The sequence below is a fragment of the Lissotriton vulgaris genome, chromosome 8 (assembly GCF_964263255.1).
Source record: "Lissotriton vulgaris chromosome 8, aLisVul1.2, whole genome shotgun sequence".
In the NCBI taxonomy this organism is placed as follows: domain Eukaryota; kingdom Metazoa; phylum Chordata; class Amphibia; order Caudata; family Salamandridae; genus Lissotriton; species Lissotriton vulgaris.
The window spans coordinates 840019810-840037663 of record NC_141696.1 but is presented as its reverse complement, the minus strand read 5'-3'; the positions used below and the strand labels follow the sequence as shown (position 1 = coordinate 840037663).

Below are 17854 nucleotides of genomic sequence, written 5' to 3'. Positions count from 1 at the left end.
TTCCTCATCATCTAACTCCAGCCCATCCTTTTTCTAGTGTGATTTTAGGAGTACTAACGGGTCCTCAATGTTATTAATAAGCTTCCTTTATATTAGTGAGATGGTCCTCTCAGGGAGGTGACCATCCAAAGCCATGTCCTCGAGGGGGGAAGCGTTGGGGAGTATTGTGCCCCTGGGAATATGCGTATGCAATGCATGACTAACCTGAAGATGACGGTGGTGTTCACGGTAATGAAGGTGGTATTGTTGCTTAAGGGATTTTAAATGTGTGGACCATGTCCCCTCCCCAGACATCCTTAATCTGGGTAATCCCTATGAGGTCCCATTTGTCGAAGCCTTTAGACTTCCATAAACTCCCCAGTTTCTCAGAGCTCCACAACGGGGTGGCCAGCATGAGTTTCCCTTCCTACTTGAGATGTCTATTGGCCGCAAGCCCCTCCTACACTGCATGGGCTGTGGGTCCCGTAAGGGGGAACCGGCGAGGTCTAGCATATAGCGCTCTAGTGAAGTCGCCCCCTGGCACCTGCAAACGGTCCATGACGATCCCAGGTGCCCCATATATAACGTGGTTCACCGCCGCCAACTGAGAAGCCCAGTAGTATTTCCGTAGATCCGGCAGTCCTATCCCCCCGTTGTACCAGGGAAGAGTAAGTTTAGAGAACGCTATGCGGGGCTTACCATCCCAGAGGAGCTGTCTCTGTAGGGCCTCCACGTCTCTGAAGTAGGAAGTCTGAACCGGATCTATTACATTCTGAAGGGCATACAAGAACCGGGGAAGGCCCCGCATTATAAAAGGACTGCTCTACCCAGAAGGGAGAGCGGAAGCGCCTTCCAACGCGCCACATCTCCCCTAAAGCGAGTCCGAGGGGGGCCCAGGTTGTTAGCAAAGCGTAGTTTCGGGTCAAGCGTCACGTAAATGCAGAGGTACTTGAACCCTACTGCCTCAATTCGTATATGGCAAGAATTCAGGACTACCGGCGGGTCGTCTCTGAGAACAAAAAGTACCGACTTTGACCAATTTATTGCGAATCCTGAGTGCCTCCCGAAGAGAGCAAGCACGTCCAGAAAACATATCGGGGACCCCCTCGGGTTGGTAAGATAAAGCAGAATATCGTCCGCATATAATGAAATGTTATCCTCCCACTCCAACATGCAGCGCAAGCCACGTATTGAACGGTCCCAACGGACCCACGCCGCCAGCGGCTCTAGGACCAATGCAAAAAGGAGCGGGGACAGGGGACATCCCTGCCTCGTGCCCCTGCCAAGGGGAAAGTCAGAGGACTTACGATTGTTTACGACTCCTCTGGCCAAGGGGGTTGCATACAAAAGGCGCACCCAATTAATAAACTCAGGACCTAAACCCAGCTTCCCCAATACAGCAAAGAGATGGGGCCATTCGACCCTATCAAATGCCATAGTAGCGTCTAGGGACACTAGCACCGCTGGTTCCCAAATAGTCGGAGTCCTACCGAGTACCCCATGCAGCCGGCGCAGATTGAGGGCCGTGTTTCGATGCGGCATAAAACCGGATTGGTCTGCGTGTATCCAGGATGTGATAACTTTAGCCAGTCTTGTCGCCAGGTATTTTGCCAGGACCTTAGGCTCGGCGTTTAATAACAAGATAGGTCTACAAGATGAACAACACGTCCTGGGTTTGCCCACTTTGTGAATGACCACAATGTTTGCCACCCGCTGGTCATATGGAAGCTGACCCTTCTCCCTGCTTTCCTCGAATATGGACCGGAGGAATGGAGCAATCCTATTGGCACTCAACTTACACATTTCTATGGGAATTCCGTTCGGTCCCGTGGCCTTCCCTGAGTGCACTCCCCTTATGGCCTGCGCACCCTCGTTGTCAGTGAGTGGAGATTCCAGATATTTCCGGTTTTCCTCCGAAAGTGTGGGTAATTGGATGTCTTTGATCATTGTCCACCTCTGTATACACCCCACTCAAGGTGTACACCCCACTATAATACTCCGCAAAGCTATCTGCCACCGCCTGCGGATCCGTTATTTTGCTGAAGTTCTCCCCATGCAATTCCGGGACCAGCCGCGATGCCCACTCTCCCCTCTCGAGCCATGCTATCAGTTTCCCAGCTTTGTCCCGGTGCTCATGCACCCTACTTTGTGTCTCCTCATTCTGCACTTTGGCTTTGTCCCTAGCTAGTCCCTTAAACTCATCCTGTCGCAGTTTTAGCGGGACTAGTCCCTCTGGAGTCACCGCCCGAGACACTTCTCTTTCCAATCTAACCACTTCCTCCTCTGCCTTCTCTAGTTCTGCCAGCCACTCCTTCTTTTTTTTAACAATCAGTGATAAGGCCTACCCACGGATGACTGTTTTATATGCCTCCCATAGGGTCTGTGTTGATTCTACCGTACCCTGATTCTCCTGAAAGTACCTGTCCGTAACTTTAACTATTCCTTTCTTGGTAGCTGGGTCTCTCAGGTGCCACGCATTAATAGGTGCGACCCTGCCTACATTGAAATGGTGCATCTCTAACCGGAGCCAAACTGGTGAGTGGTCCGAGATGCCTCTCCCCAAGCGATGCGCCTCCCGAACAGTACAGGTCTGAGCAGCTGGCACCAGCACGTAGTCTATCCTGCACAGGCTATGGTGTGCGGCGGACACTTGCGTATATTGCACCCCACTCCGATTATGAGCCCTCCAACCATCCACCAGCCCTGTCATTTCTAGGAAATCAGGGAACCACCGCTGTGCCGGTCTCAGCACCCGAGTGGGACGTCAATCGACCTCACCTTCTATTACTGCATTAAAATCACCTCCCATCACCAGGAGGCCCAGGGGCAGAGTCAGGAAAATGGAGCCCAGATCTTGGAACGTATCAGATTGGAGGCCAGGTGAAACATAGATAGAAACAAAGGTGACTGTCCTCCCCTCCCACTGCCCTGATATTCCAGTGTATCTACCACGCTTGTCAGTCCAAGTAGCCTGAATAGCCAGGGGAAAATAATTTTTCACCAATACACCAACACCCCTCGACCCCAAAGTGAATCCTCCCTGTGCCACCAACTTATAGCCCTCTCTATGCAGGGCCATGCAAAATTATTTATCAGGTGCGTCTCTTGTAGCAGAACAACATCCGGGGAGTGCCGTCTGACAAATTGGCTGATCATTCCTCTCTTAATGTTATCCCCCAGGTTGTGCACATTCCAACTAAGCACATTTATCTCCGATCCCTGTCTAACATTCAACATTATTCTGGTATGGAATCAATACAATCACATCCTTGTCACCTGATGTTAAAGAAACTAAACAAATTACAAACAAATCTTCAAACACCAAAACCCCCGGCCCTCCCAACCCCCACCCCTGCTCATGGCTTCTGCCCATCCCCAACTGGCAGTGTGCCTGTCGCCCCTTAATCTAAACTACTGACTAACTAAAAGTAGAAAGGAGGAGGAAACCAGGACCCTGTCTCCCCCCCCCCCACCCCACCCCTCTTCTGAAAGGCCATCACTCTGTCTGCCACAGCTCTTGGCCCACGGGATCAAGTCAGAAGGAATACACGTGGGTGAGACCCACTACCTGACCGTCTCGATAGTCCCATATAAACTGTGGTCTCCGTCATTCCTGCTTCTGTAGGCCTCCACCACCATCTCGATCTTGCCCTTCCGGGCCATTTGGGTGACGACTGTCCAACCAGTCTGATGCCACCTCCGGATTATCAAAAATCCAGGCTCTTCCCTCGACCTCCACCCTCAACCGGGCCGGGAACATCATTGCATATTTCAGACCTCTGTCTCTGAGCTTCTTCTTCACTCCGAGGAAACTTTGGCGCTGCTTCTGGACAGATTGCGCGAAGTCGGGGAAAAAAGGAAAGGGTAGCGTTTTCATATTTCAGGGGGCCTCCCGATCGGGAAGCCTGCAGGATAGCGTCTTGATCCCTAAAGTTCAACACCCTTGCAATCATCAGGCAAGGGGGTGCTCCAGGCCTGGGTCTTCCCCCGGCACCCTGTGTGCCCGCTCGATCGTGAAGAAGTTGCCTAGTCCTTTGGGCTTAAGATAGTTGAGGATGATGTCCTCGACAAACAAATCTGCGGCTTTCTCTGGAACACCAATAATTCGAACATTGTTCCGTCGAGCTCTCCCTTCGCATTCATCCGGTTTCTTATTGGTGAGGTCACTAGAAGCCTTGAGGTCCCACATCTGCTGCTGAAGCAACGCCACGTTGTCCGTTAAGCTGGCAGTCTTGATGTCTAGAGACTTGACTTTTTCATTTGCTTTAGTGAGGTCCGTGCGGATGAGATTGACCTCGAAGGTGACAGTGTCCAGTTTATTGTCCAGTGACTTCATCTTTTGTCCCAGGGACGACTTGACACCATCGATAGCCGCCATCACGCCGAGCAGCGTCGGCGGACCAGTGGAGTTCCCCCCCATCCACTGAATCCTCCTCAACTCCAGCGGAGACTCCCTGGGCATCTTGTAGCAGTCTAGCTTGTTGGTCTGGATATGCCAAGACCCCTTGGTGGTCCTGGACTGCTGCTTGTCAACATCGGGTTTAGTCGCCATCTGAAATGCCTCCTCAAGGGCCCCCGGGCCTCTCCGCTCCACCAAGCGCAGCGGCGTCATGCAGTCCACCAAGAAATGGCAACGATGAATGACCGGTCAACGCAACCAATCGGCTGGAGCCCCAGAGCGAGTCACTGGACAAGCCCGGCCACGAAGGCCGTGATTATTTGAGAGCAGCTGGACTTGGTACAGAACAGGCAGAGCCGGCCGCAGGAGAGCCGCAGGCCCAGACGGCCACAGCCAAATCACAGCTGGACAGCCGCTTTGGGGGAAAAGGTAGAAGTGCCAGTCCGGAGTCTCGTATCACACCTGTCCAGGCCCCGCAGGGCCAACTGTCGACACACCACCAGCGTGAGAGGTCGGCCAATCCGGCTCCGCAGCAAGGGGCCCCCCACAACGTCCAGTCAACAATGCTCACGTGCCCCCACGATATGCCTCCCACTGGAGGAGACAGCCCCGTGCATGGGGTTCAAAAAGGGTGGCTCAGCAGGGGGCACTCCTCCAAATAACCAGCCACTGGCAGATGTCACTTCGCCTCTGCTGCCTCATGAGTGAAAATCAGCCACTACTCCAAGCCGCGACCACTCGGGCGCCCAACCAGGCATGCGACCGGAGAGCAGTACGGGCCCACGCATGTGGGCCTTGGCTGCAAACAGTCAGCAGTCAACCAATGCGGGCCTCCATGTAGCCGGTCCCCCTCAGGGCCAAGATACATGCGGCTCCTCCGCTCTGATCCCCACAGCAACAGATGCCCCCGCCAGGGCAATTTGAGTGGGTCCTTCCAACAGCTCGGTCCCTCCAGGAGCAGTCAATACCTCCGCTCTCCGGGCCCCCCGCCCCCTGCTCCGATCGCGCTTTCTCCTCTTCCGCCCTTCCTCTGCCTCTTCACGGCTGCTCTCCGCAGAAATCGAGCCCCAGGCTCCAAGCAATAGATGGGCCTCAAACGTCAAGATGCGTATCTCCGGCCCCCGATGTCGCAGCGGGGTCAGAGTCTCCCTACTGTGCACCGCTTATCTTCCGCAGACTGGCGGCAGGGTCGGTCAACAGGATAAATAACAGGATATTAAGGCAGGGGGACAGGTCCGGCGGAGCTGACTACTCATACGGCCATCTTGGACCGGCGCGTGGCTCCTCCGTAGCCGGGCGCTTTTAATGCACCAGTAAATGTTGCTGTACCCATAATATTGTGCTGCTTCAGGCCCAAAGGTGAGACCGATTGCATGGTAAATCCTTGCTTTAATTTACTTCCGCCTGTCCCCGCCCCACCTATCTATTTGTATTTAGGATATTGGGTTTGCTCTGATCGATCTGATTCGTAGTATTTGTAAACTTTTTCTTCTACGGGCTCTTTCTCCACCCCTCTTCCTCCCCCGTCATATACTCCACCAAATCCCACACTACGGCGCGTTTTTCCCATTTATCCCGTTTATCTTTTTTCTTTTAGTTCTTTCTCATTTGTGCTTTCTTGCTTCATTTTCGTTCCTCCATGGATGTCATTAGAAGTTGAAATTAAAAACAAACCCATTTAGTTAGAATCACAAACCATCTTCCCGCTTGGCTTTTTTTTGGACAATTTGACATTTATAAACATTAAATTTTCAGGTTTCGCCTGGCGAACAGCTGCACAAGCAGCGTTTTGCGCAGGCGAAAAATTTGTTAACTAGTATGGGGCTTTGTCCGGCCTCTCTGTTCCATTGGCTAGCTTCATAAATGGAGGCTAGCCATTGGAACAGAGAGGCGTCCGTCATTGTTCGGGGCGATTGGTGGGCGATCCGTAGAATTTTTCTCTTTTTGCCCACGTCAGGCGGCGGTGGGCGGGTTTTTTTTTTTTTTTTTCCTTCGGCATCCTTCCTCACACCAGCCGGACGGCTCTCCCTGTGAGGACGCAGACCTGACCCGCTCCCTACTCCGAGCCGACTCCCTGAGGTGAGTTTTTTAATTTTCCTACACGTTTTTGTCGTAAATGCTTGTTTAATTTTCCTACATGTTTTTATTATAAATGCTTGTTGCCTTTTTCGTCACCGAAGGATTTCAGCGCTGCTTGGTGCCTGCTGGTTTCATGTGAACAGTGCTGTTTCTTCCTGTGCAGCGCCGCTGCCTTTGTACTCCTGTAAAGTGCAACCGTGCACAGCGTGATTGTTTTTAATGAGATTTCAGAACATTTGCTGTATTGTTTATGTGGAGAAAAGCCTTGTTAAGCTAAAAGTGTGCCAGAGGGAAACATGAAAAGTGCTGCTTGCAGCAGATATTGGCACGGCCTGGGCAGCATGGAGGAACAATGTGTTTGTGTAGCTCTGCTATCATATTCCAAAGCGCACCGTGTGCTTATGCGCCTGGATCCACCGTGCATTTCATGACGACACACGTGGTGTTGCCTCAGGAATTTCAGGCACATAAGGGGATTTGGGAAAGGAAGCTAGCTGTGAGCGCAACGCAACGAGGATGCACTTTACATAAGAGGTGATTTTCTTTGCTTTTTTAAGGGTTGTTTTTTCACACTGGGTAAACTCCTATTTCAGCCATCAAAGATGGCCTTAGAAGGTGCATTTAAGGGATATTACCTCCCGCTGTCCGTGTGCCCGTGCCCCCTCCCGCTGTCCGTGTGCCCGTCCCCCCTCCCGCTGTCCGTGTGCCCGTCCCCCCTCCTGCTGTCCGTATGCCCGTCCCCCCTCCCGCTGTCCGTGTGCCCGTCCCCCCTCCCGCTGTCCGTGTGCCCGTCCCCCCTCCCGCTGTCCGTGTGCCCGTCCCCCCTCCCGCTGTCCGTGTGCCCGTCCCCCCTCCCGCTGTCCGTGTGCCCGTCCCCCCTCCCACTGTCAGGTGATTCAGTTCACAAGTTTCTCTATGCAAGTCCCAGCGCCCCCTCAGCCCCCGACACGATTCTACTTGGATCATTTCTACAGCGCTGGCTGATCCGGAGTCAGTCACTCTGTCTCCAGCGCTGCGATCGTTTCCAGTCTCCTCTCTTCCATCTCCCATCTCAGCCCTCCTTACCCCCGCCCCCTTCCACCCTCCTTTTCTCCATGGAATCTCGTGTCTTCATCTTGGCAGGCTGCCCCACCTTCACCTCTGATTCAAGGCGCTCCTCCCCCTCGTTTGTTTTGTCTGCACTTTCAGCTTTTAAGTGTTGTGTGAGACACGGCTGCTTGCACAGAGCTGGGTGAGGGATGGGCCTACAGCACAGGGCGAGGAGCTGTGTATGGAGACGTTGGTGTCATGATGAGCAGGGTGGTAGTGCTGTGTGCAGGGGTAATGCTGCAGGGAGGAATGTGGTGCTGTGTGAAGCAAACTTTTTGTTATCATTTCGGTGGGTTCTGCTGGGTGGAAAACAGTAATGCTGAGGTGAGCACATCGCAGTGCTGTGAGGAGCAGTAATACTGTTTTGAGGAGAATGGATAGTACTGTGTGTAACAGTTATTGTACAGGGAGCACATTGCACCATTGCTGAGCTGGGAGTGCACCGCTCAGTTCTTCCGTAAGTACGGTGTGTAGTGTCCTGTTGAGCCTTCATGCTGTAGTTCCAACGGTACATGCTGATGTACAGCACTGCAAGTGGATATGGCAATGCCTGACGAAAGCATCTCATATTATCAAGCAGTATGCTTTCTGGAGGGAGCCTTATTGGGCAAACTGAAATCAAGATGATCGTCAAATGAAGCTTCATCCAACTCTGTTACTGCCAAGGAGGTCTGTGATGAGAGGGCACAGCATGCAGCCTGCCCAAACAAGGTTTTGTAGTTCACTGCACACAGCCAGAACATGCTAGGATTGCATGGTAAGATCTCTGCCTATTGTAGAAAGAGTTTACTGTGAGATCACGGTCTGCTGTCAGAACATTCTAAAATTGCAGATGTAAGGCACAAACATGTCAGCACAAGATTCTGTAGTTAGTTTACTGTGTGCACCCAGAACTTGCAAGGACTGTATGGTTTGGTGGCTGCATGCCGCAAGAATGTGTGAAGATCGCGCTGGCATGGTCCAACAATGCGGCAGACTCTCACAAGAACTCAGTGGTGAGGTTACTGGATTCAGATACAGCATGCCAGTATTGAAGAGCGAGGTTTCTGCAAGCAGCTGTGACAGGTGATATCTGTTGAGGCGAAGTCCATACACACAAGCGGCCCACACTAGGATTGTATTGGTGGGTTAGTGAATGCAGTCAGCCTACACAAGAAGTGGTTGGAGAAGGAGGGCCCTATATGCATCCAGGACCTGTGAAGGTGGCAGAGGTGAGGTCACAGCCACCCTCTGACAGATTCTGATTCGGCATCCTCATGAAGTCAAAGTACCTCAATGTTGCATGATAAGGTAATTATGCTGCCAGAACACACGAAGCTTGATTAGATGAGGGTGTTGCATGTAGTCAAAATCATGGCAGAGCTGTACTGTGACATGCTGTTGGTGGATGCAAACTGAATATGGATTGCTTTGTGGCTATTTCTGTGCTTGCAAGTAGCTGCTTGCACATGCAGTGACTTGATGTTGCTTGTTTAAAGAGAGATGACCCCTCTCATTGCTTGGATGAGTTAGAGTGAGGGATGCGACTAGAGGGCTTCTCACACACACCCTTGTCCAATCTCATTCATCTCTCTTCCTTGGTTTTCTGTCATTATTTTTTGTCCCTTGTTTTTGTAGTTGCTTTCCTAAAACTGATCCTTTTAGGTTTGTGTGTTGTGTCGCACATTGCCTAGTTAACTTTGCAGAAGTCGTTATCTCTTTATATTAAAGTGTGCTGAGTTTGGAGGACTAGGCGACAGGGGATGTGTGTGGATCTCTGTAGAAAAACTGCTAAGTCGTGCACCATTCTGTGATGAGCCTCTCTACCGTTTTTATTATCCATTCCATGAGGGATCCCAGACGTGGTTCCTAGGGTTATTTAAAATAAGGTTTTGATGTTCTTCATGTGATAAGCCTGTTGTAAGACGCAGTCTCAAACATTTAAAACACTGCTAAAAGTTAAGCCTGTTTTGAATTATATGCATTTTTTCTTTACATTTTTGCACTTTTTTTTGGGACCCTTTTTTGCTCAGTTTCCAAGTACTTAGAAATTACTTTTTTAAGAGGTTATCTGTAATGACATGGCTGGTACTCCTCGACTACATACTCCTCTTTGCTTCAAAAGCTGCTAGTGGATGTCTAGCTTGTGCCCCGCCTGGAGAGTTGCCCGAGTGTGAAGGTGAGTTGGTGGCGCTAAGAAAAGGTTCCTGAAATGGTTCTGTGTACACACGATTTATGTGTCTGCTGGCACTTGGGAGTTAGGAGTGCAGTTGTTCCTTTTAGGTGTGCATATCAGACACGTAGGTTGCAGTTGATGTTTGTCCTGTACCGTGTATCTTTGTGACGGCACACTGCGGAGGTGTGCCAGTGCAGATGATGGGCATCCGCCCCCTAGTTCCCCTTCCCCTGGCTGTGCTTGCTCCCCTGCAACCTGGCTGTGCTTGCTCCCCTTCCCCCTCGCTGTGCTTGCTTCCCTGCCCCCTCGCTGTGCTTGCTTCTCTGACCCTCACTGTGCTTGCTTCCCTGCCCCCTCGCTGTGCTTGCTTCCCTGCCCCCTCGCTGTGCTTGCTTCCCTGCCCCCTCGCTGTGCTTGCTTCCCTGCCCCCTCGCTGTGCTTGCTTCCCTGCCCCCTCGCTGTGCTTGCTCTCCTGAGTGTGTGTGTGGCTCTGGGTGGGTGTGTGTGGCTCTGGGTGGGTGTGTGTGGCTCTGGGTGGGTGTGTGTGGCTCTGGGTGGGTGTGTGTGGCTCTGGGTGGGTGTGTGTGGCTGTGGGTGTGTGTGGCTCTGGGTGTGTGTGTGGCTCTGTGTGTGTGTGTGTGTGTGTGTGTGTGTGTGGCTCTGGGTGTGGGTGTGTGGCTCTGGGTGTGTGTGGGTGGGTGTGTGTGGGTGGGTGTGTGTGTGTGTGTGTGTGTGTGTGGCTCTGGGTGTGGCTGGCTCTGGGTGTGTGTGGGTGTGGCTGGCTCTGGGTGTGGCTGGCTCTGGGTGTGTGTGGGTGTGGCTGGCTCTGGGTGTGCGTGTGTGGCTCTAGGTGTGTGTGTGTGGTAGTAATTGCTGTCTGCTGAGGTCTCACATTTGCGAGAGATTAAGCTCTCGGCAATGTAAAGGACAATGCCATTTATTTATGGTTTAGCAAAAACAACACATAAATACAAATGTTGTCATTTACAATGCCAATAGCTCTAACTTTTCCAAAGGCGAAACCATTGCATTGTAAATGCTTGTTATCAATCGATTTGGCAAGATGATGATTTGTCAACTTGTGTTCTGCAATTTCCTATCTACCAAGCATATTCAGTCTGGTAAGATGCAACATTCAGTGCCGCTTTCATTCTGTATTTTCTACATTTTTATTTTAATCTCTGTATGTTTTCAGGACCTTACTGCCCCCTTAAAACTCGCAAACCCATCATTTTGTGTGCTGCATGGTTACGTTTTATAGATACAAATACAGTTACACAGCTGTAATCGTGATGAGTTAACTATGAGCTAACACTGCCATCTGGTGGTGAATGGTGTTTTCTGCATATGAAGCGGAGAAATGTTATTTTTTTCAATGACCATGACAACAACGCACAATAGAAACGAGTATTGTCAAAATCCATAGATTTGACCGTGACAAGCTTGGAATTTATAATTGAGATATATGAAATACAAAGTAAAAGTGGAAGCATATAATTAGCATAAAAAAGCATAGCATCAAAGCTATAATTGGTCTAACAGTTTTGATTGTTAAGTAAACTACTTTAAGACTGATACACAGGTGGACGAGCAAAATGCCGTCACCCACAGCGTAGAGAGCAGTGGCTGAAGTGGGCTGAACCACTGCTCAGTGTTGTGGTTGGGCGGAAGTAAAATTTGAATGACACCTGATCAGACTAATGGAAGAAGAGGACTGACCGAAGTCTAAGCATAATTTAAATATTTGTATTTTTTTTCTTTTTCTTGATAAAATGTGTTGCTGGTGAGACACTTAAAGTTCTCTTTACACCAGACTTAAAAAGCAGTACGAAGCTTACGCTGTCAATGAGGATTTAGCAGGAACCCAGACAATGAGTTACAGGAACTATATTTCTGTCATTGTGTGGACAAAGTATGATCGAAAGTTTGTTTTTTTAATAACAAATTTTATGAGTTTGGTGCCCCGAGCATAGGTTACAGATGCAGTCTGAATGAGATAGTACCAATTATATCTAAACAACAAATTAGCCTGTGAGCGTCCAGGCCCAATAACTACAACTTGGCACAGTTTACTACGTGTTTCACTGTAAGTAATGTGTCCAGGTGTATGTGTAAAGATGACAGAACGACTCATGATGTCTGTATATGGCCCAGTTAGATGTGATTGCTGGGTTTAGATAGATGGCAGGAGGGGGGGCAAGTCTGTGCCGTGATACGTCGCTAAATGGGACCATATTTTCCTTTGTTTCTGTGGGCAGCTATGCGCCTGATACACCACGATTTCAGCCCCTATGCATCTGTATATGGGCGCCCTCCACCCACCCATTGTTGGAGGGGGGGCCCCCTTCCACGTTTGGGCCATGTCCTGCTTGGCAAGTGTGAGGCTCAAAAACAGCCAGTGTTTGTAGTGATTTCTACCTATCCCCTCCGTACTGTGGAGTAAGGAAAGCTTAGGGTCAAATGGGAGACTCCAGGACAAGACCCAACCCAGGCATGACTATATTTTATGCCAAAACTGTTGCAGCGCCCCACAACTTCAGACGGCGTGGAAGAAGGTACCCTCCGATTCACCGCATCTGAGGCATGGGTGGGACTAGATGATGCCCATCCTCCGGAGGCAGGAGCGGGTGAGGTATGCTCGGTGAAGCTATTTAAACTGGATAAGGTGATATCGTGTGGCAATAGTCGCTCCGCGGGGAGTAGCGAGGGACTCTGTCCAGTCATCGTCTGTAATGTCAGGGAAGTCAGATTCCCATGCCTCTCGGGTTTCGTGTAATGTGGTTTGTGTGTGGGTAATCAGTTTCTAGTAGCTCTGCCGAATCTTATGCGCACTCATTAGTAAGCGACCCTCAAGTGGGTGAAATTCCGGTAGGCTACTCATCGAGCGAATTAGAGGAGTCAGGGCATTTCTCAACTGCAGATATTTGTAAAACTGTGTCCGGTGCAAATGATATTCTATTTGCAGTTGCTGAAAAGATTGGAGGGTGGATCCCTGCATAATGTCCCCCAGGGTAGAATTTCCGAGGAGGTCTCCTGCATGGAAGCCTGGAAATTCGGTGACGGGTCGCAGGTAAGTGCCCTGCCACAGAGGGGTCGTCTGCGTCAGGCATCCATCCCAGCCCATTTTCTTTACAATATAGCGCCAGAGCTGAAAGACAGTTCTGCTGGCGGGGGCAAAACGTCTAGGTTTATGTAACTGTAGAGGAGGCTCAAGAGGGGTGTACCCTCCATCCCAAGTCACTCCACGGCATATACTAGATCAGCATATGAGCAGTACCACCACTCATTGATATTCAACAGGTGGGATGCTGCATAGTAGGCATACATATCGCCTGCCGCAATTCAGCCACTGTACGTCAACTGGGTGCAGGTTCCTAGAGCAACTCGGACAGGGCCCCCTCCCCATAGAAAATTATTCAGTAGTGCATTTACTTGGGTGAACCATGCGCATGGAATATTGTATGGGAAATGTTGTAGACGGTAAAGTACACGGGCAGGTAGACAATCTTAAAAATTGCTGAACGCCCATTCAAGGACAGCAATAGAGGGGGCCACATCTTATTCTCCTCTTGGATACTCGAGAGCAACGGATTACTGTTATGCACCCACGATATCGTGGGATATGGTGAAATGAAAATTCCTAGATATGTGAAGCCCTCAGTAGCATGGGATACCTGAGCGGCCCAGTAGCTGCTCCCCTGGTCTCTGCATACAGTAAACAACAGTGACTTAGTTGGATTGGCCCCAAGGCTGGAGTTCTTCCCAAACACCCGGAGTTTCTGGAGGTCCTGGGGGCCAGAAAACCCGGGATCAGTCAAGAACAACATGTCATCCTATTGATTCCACGACCACTAGAACCCCCGAATTAGGGTGTCTCTCCGCACCCATGTAGCTAAAGGCTCTATGGCCAGTGCAAATAACAATGGGGACAAAGGGCACCCTGCTTCGTGCCCTGATGTATTGGTAAGGGTGTCAACCGGAAACCAGCTACCCGCACAGAGGCTGAGAGCTCTGTGTAAAATAATTGTACACAAGACAAAAAGCGCGGACCTAAGTTGAGGGATTGGAGGAGCTGGAATAGGTAGGTCCAACTTAAGGAGTCAAACGCCTTATCTATGTCGGCCAGGAGGATGGCCGCAGGATGGCCCAACTCCGGGGCCTTCGCGATGGCATTGTGAACTCGTTTAATATTATGCCGGGTAGACCGGTGTGGCATGAAGCCGGTCTAGTCTTGGTGGTTTAACTCATGGATACACGTGCGAAGACGACCTGCAAGTACCTTGTCCAAGAGTTTGGGCTTAAAATGGAGAATGGTGGTATGGCGGTAAGAAAAGGGTTCTTCTGGGGGCAGCCAGGTTTGAGGAACACCACAATGTCGGCTTGGCGCCATGCGACAGGTAAAACGCGCTACTCCAGAACCTCATTGAGTGGTTCTAGCAAGTGTAGGCCAAGCTGTGCCATGTGTGGCTGTAAGAAGTCACTGGGGAAGCCGTTGGGCTAGGCGCCCGGCCGGGGTGTATATTGGCTAACGAGGCACCAAGTTCTTCTATGGTAATGGAAGCACCTAGCTGGTCCCGTATGCGGTCTGGAAGCCATTTAGGAGGTTTGTTGGTTAAAAATTTCCCTATCATAGCACTCAAAAGGAGTTCTTTCTCCTCATAAAGGAAGGCATAGTAGGCCGCAATCTCTTGGACCACTGCATCAAGGGTAGTACAGAGGACTCCGTCTGCATCACAAAGCGCCAGCACAGTGGTGGGGGACATCGCAGCCTGGCTCAGCCGATGGAGTATTTTATTTTATTTGTCACCCCATTGATAGATTCTATGTTGAATCGCTAGCCAGATCTTTTGTGCCTCGTTAGTGAGATGTTGATGGATTTGTTGTTGTATCTGGAGGAGATTGCGCTGTGGTAACGGATCTTAGGTCTTAACCGCTTTGGCTTTGAGGGACCTCTGATGATTTTCTAATTGTACTATTTGGGTGAGACATTTATGCTTGTTGCCTGTACGAAAGCTGATGTCTACCCCACAGATTGAGGATTTAAGAGCTTCCCACAGAATGTCACTGGAGGGGGCAGAGGCCACATTGGACATAAGGTAGTCTGAGATTGCCTATCAAAGGATGTCTTGGTAGCTCGAGTCCCAGAGGTTCTTAAGGCCCAATGTGCAGCTTGAGTAAGACTGGGGAGTGGTCTGACAGGGCTCTGGGCAAAATAGAGACGTGTGAGACACTATGTATGTAACTACGTGGTAAAAATAACAAGCATTTACAATGCAATGGTCTCTGCATCATTAAAGGTAGAGCTATTGGCATTGCTCATGACATTTCTTTTTTTTTTAAATCATAAATATATGGCATTGTCATTTACAATGCCAATAGCTACACCCCTACACAGAGCCACCCTCACACAGCCAGGGGGCAGGAGAGCAAGCACAGCGAGGGTGCAGGGAAGCTAGCACAGCGAGGGTGCAGGGAAGCAAGCACAGCGAAGGGAGCAAGCATATGAAAGAGGTAACATCTGGAACCTAAAAGAAAATAAGTGAAGGAGGGACGACAGCGGTAGCTCTTACCTTGATCCTTCCGTTGATTCTGAAGTTGCCGAGCTTCCTGTTACAGTGCCGGATTAGGTCGTCCATGCAACTCATCAGGCCCCCGATGGCCTTGCATTCGGGCTCGCTGCCCTCCACCCAGGTGATCTGGTCTGCGACGAGTCGCTCTTCTGGCTCACTAACTGCCCGTCCGTAAAGCGACCCGTGCCTCGCAGCGGGCGCACCTCCCGCGCAACGCCCTCGCCCGCCACCGGGCCCAGGAAGTTGTCGAACACGCAGATGCCGTGCTTCTCCATGCATGGCAGCAGGTACTCTCGAGCCAGTCGCTGCAAAGGTGGGGGGCCCCGGCTCTGCCCATTCAATGCCCCGCGTCGTGAGCCCCCACCGACGGCTGCAGTCATGAACCGCCCTGACCGCTCAGTGTAGTCCTCTGCGGCCAGCGGCTGAGGCTCAGGGGGTTGCTGGGGGGCGACATACGGCGTAGCATCATTGCCACCTGGGCTGGGGGAGGCAGAGCTGGTAGGGGGGGTCGAGGCCCCAGCGTTAATAGTGTCAAAGGCCCCAGTGACTGAACCCTCGTTCACTGGAGTGGCAGAACCGCCGGTGCTAGAGGTGGGAGTGGCAGTGTTGCTATTAGGCTGCTCGCCCCCTTTACACACCAGCTTGTGCTTCTTCCAGTCCTAACGCTGGTACTCCTTGCTGCAGTAGAAGGAGCTCCGGCAGCGGCCACAGCGCAGCAGCTGTTTGGGTTTACCACAGAGCTCACAGTACTGCCCCTCGCTCAACCCGCCCGAGGCCATACCAGACTTCGGGGAGGCTGCCACCAGAGACCGGTTGGATCAGTCCCGCATGGCCGCCAGGAGCTGCGACGGGAGCCTGTGCCGGCCTACACTCGGCCCCAGCTGCTCGTTCGTGCCCTCTCGCACGCACGTACGTCAAAGGCGGTGGTGTTCCATGAGGCTGTTCCTCGCCGTGGGAGATCAGACTGCACTGCTGCGGGGAATGTCCCCCAGGGGACCCAGGCAGCGGGGCGCACCTCCTGCACTTAGGGGGACTGGGACTGCGGGCTAAGCAGGGCCTCGAACTCCATGGGCCGCTAACGAGGACACGGATAGCGGGAGGGGGCGGGAACAAAGACACGAACAGCGGGAGGGGCGGGAACGAGGACAGCGGGAGCGGGCGACCTCATCTTAACGAGCGGCAAAATGGCGGCCGCAAGTCCGAAAATTTCGCATTCGGGGGGCGTGTTTTTGGCGTTCTGAGTGACGGATGACGTCAGTCGAAAGACTCAAAAAAACACTCCCCCGAATCCGAAAGAGACGGGGCTTGAACTGAGAGATGCCCCTCTCATCCAATAGCTGGCCTCCGTTTAGGGAGCCAGCAAATGGAAGAGAGAGGCAGGTTCAAGCCCCATACTAAAAATCATTAAATCTCCGACCAAAGACTGCGCAAGCGCAGCCTTTCGGTCCTCGACCTAAAAAGTATTTTCTGGATAGAGAGTCATGCACAGCTGAAAGGTATTTAAAGCCCAATTCTGAAGGGTGAAATGCCTGCCTTGCATCTGACCACCTCAGTGTGGTGGCCAGCTGATGGAGTTTGGAGTCACCTGATTGGGGCCTATGTCCTGACTCACGCTGACAATCCAAGGGTGACATGTCATTCCAGTTACCGCCCAGTAGTATCAGGCTGCCCGGGTGTCCCCCCCCCCAGTCGCATGATTTTTTTCAATGAATGTTTGTCCCAGGGTGGGGGAGGTGAAGCAGTTCATCTCTGTGGGTTCTTGCATACTGAACTATGATATCCCGGTCTGCATAATTCAACAGCTTGGCATTTACCTGCCTGGGGGCTTCCTCGTAAATGCCCTGTGGGCTCTCCACTACGGAACAGGAGGATAAGGAGTCCTCCGGCAGGAGGGGTCTCAACCACTGCATGAGGAAGCTTTCCATGGAGTAGCCCTCGCACCCTTCCGGAAAGCCAATAATGCGCAAGATGATACATTTCCTTTGTGCAATCGAAGTTATTTTAACATCCAGTCTAGTCAATTAAAAGTTGTTTTGCCCTAGTTTTCAAAGATTAGTGGCTCTCTTCAGGGAAAGAAAACATCAGTCTAACAATCTGTCTCATATGCCAATATTGCTACGTGTTCCTTGTTACTGGATAATCCTAAAATATATACACATCCCTGTCTGGTAATCTAAGAAGCTTAAATTTGTTTGGGTTTTATAAGCTATTTCCTCTTCACTGGAAGCGTCAGAGAAAACCTGCCCTACAAGATTGGTTTTGTCCTGATGGAAGACCCTACCTAGATCAGCATACGGATCGCAGTGCGATTTACTGTATAGTTACTGATTGTTTGAGCTTAACTGAAGAAAAATGTCAATCTGTTTGTACGTCTGCCACTTCATTGAGTGTCTACATTTTAAAAAAATCAGTTTTTAAATTTCAACATTGTTTTGCCACCTTTATATTTGTTTGTTTAATATTGAATATTTTTTTAACCCCATGAGTTACAGAGGAAGGAATGGTTCTGTCCTCTGCCATGGTGCTCGTGTATTGAGGACAGAACTGTTCCCTCCTCTGCACATGACCAGGAAATCCCTCTGC

The 17854-nt window shown here is 50.9% G+C and overlaps 1 protein-coding gene and 1 pseudogene across 2 annotated transcripts in view; one reads left to right on the top strand and one right to left on the bottom strand.

Moving 5' to 3' along the window:
- Positions 1–17854, top strand: part of ARHGEF7 (Rho guanine nucleotide exchange factor 7) — a 1058374-nt gene that overhangs the window by 389387 nt on the left and 651133 nt on the right. The gene's annotated exons all lie outside the window — the stretch shown is intronic.
- On the bottom strand, positions 15227–16050 carry LOC147698075 (egl nine homolog 1 pseudogene; annotated as a pseudogene).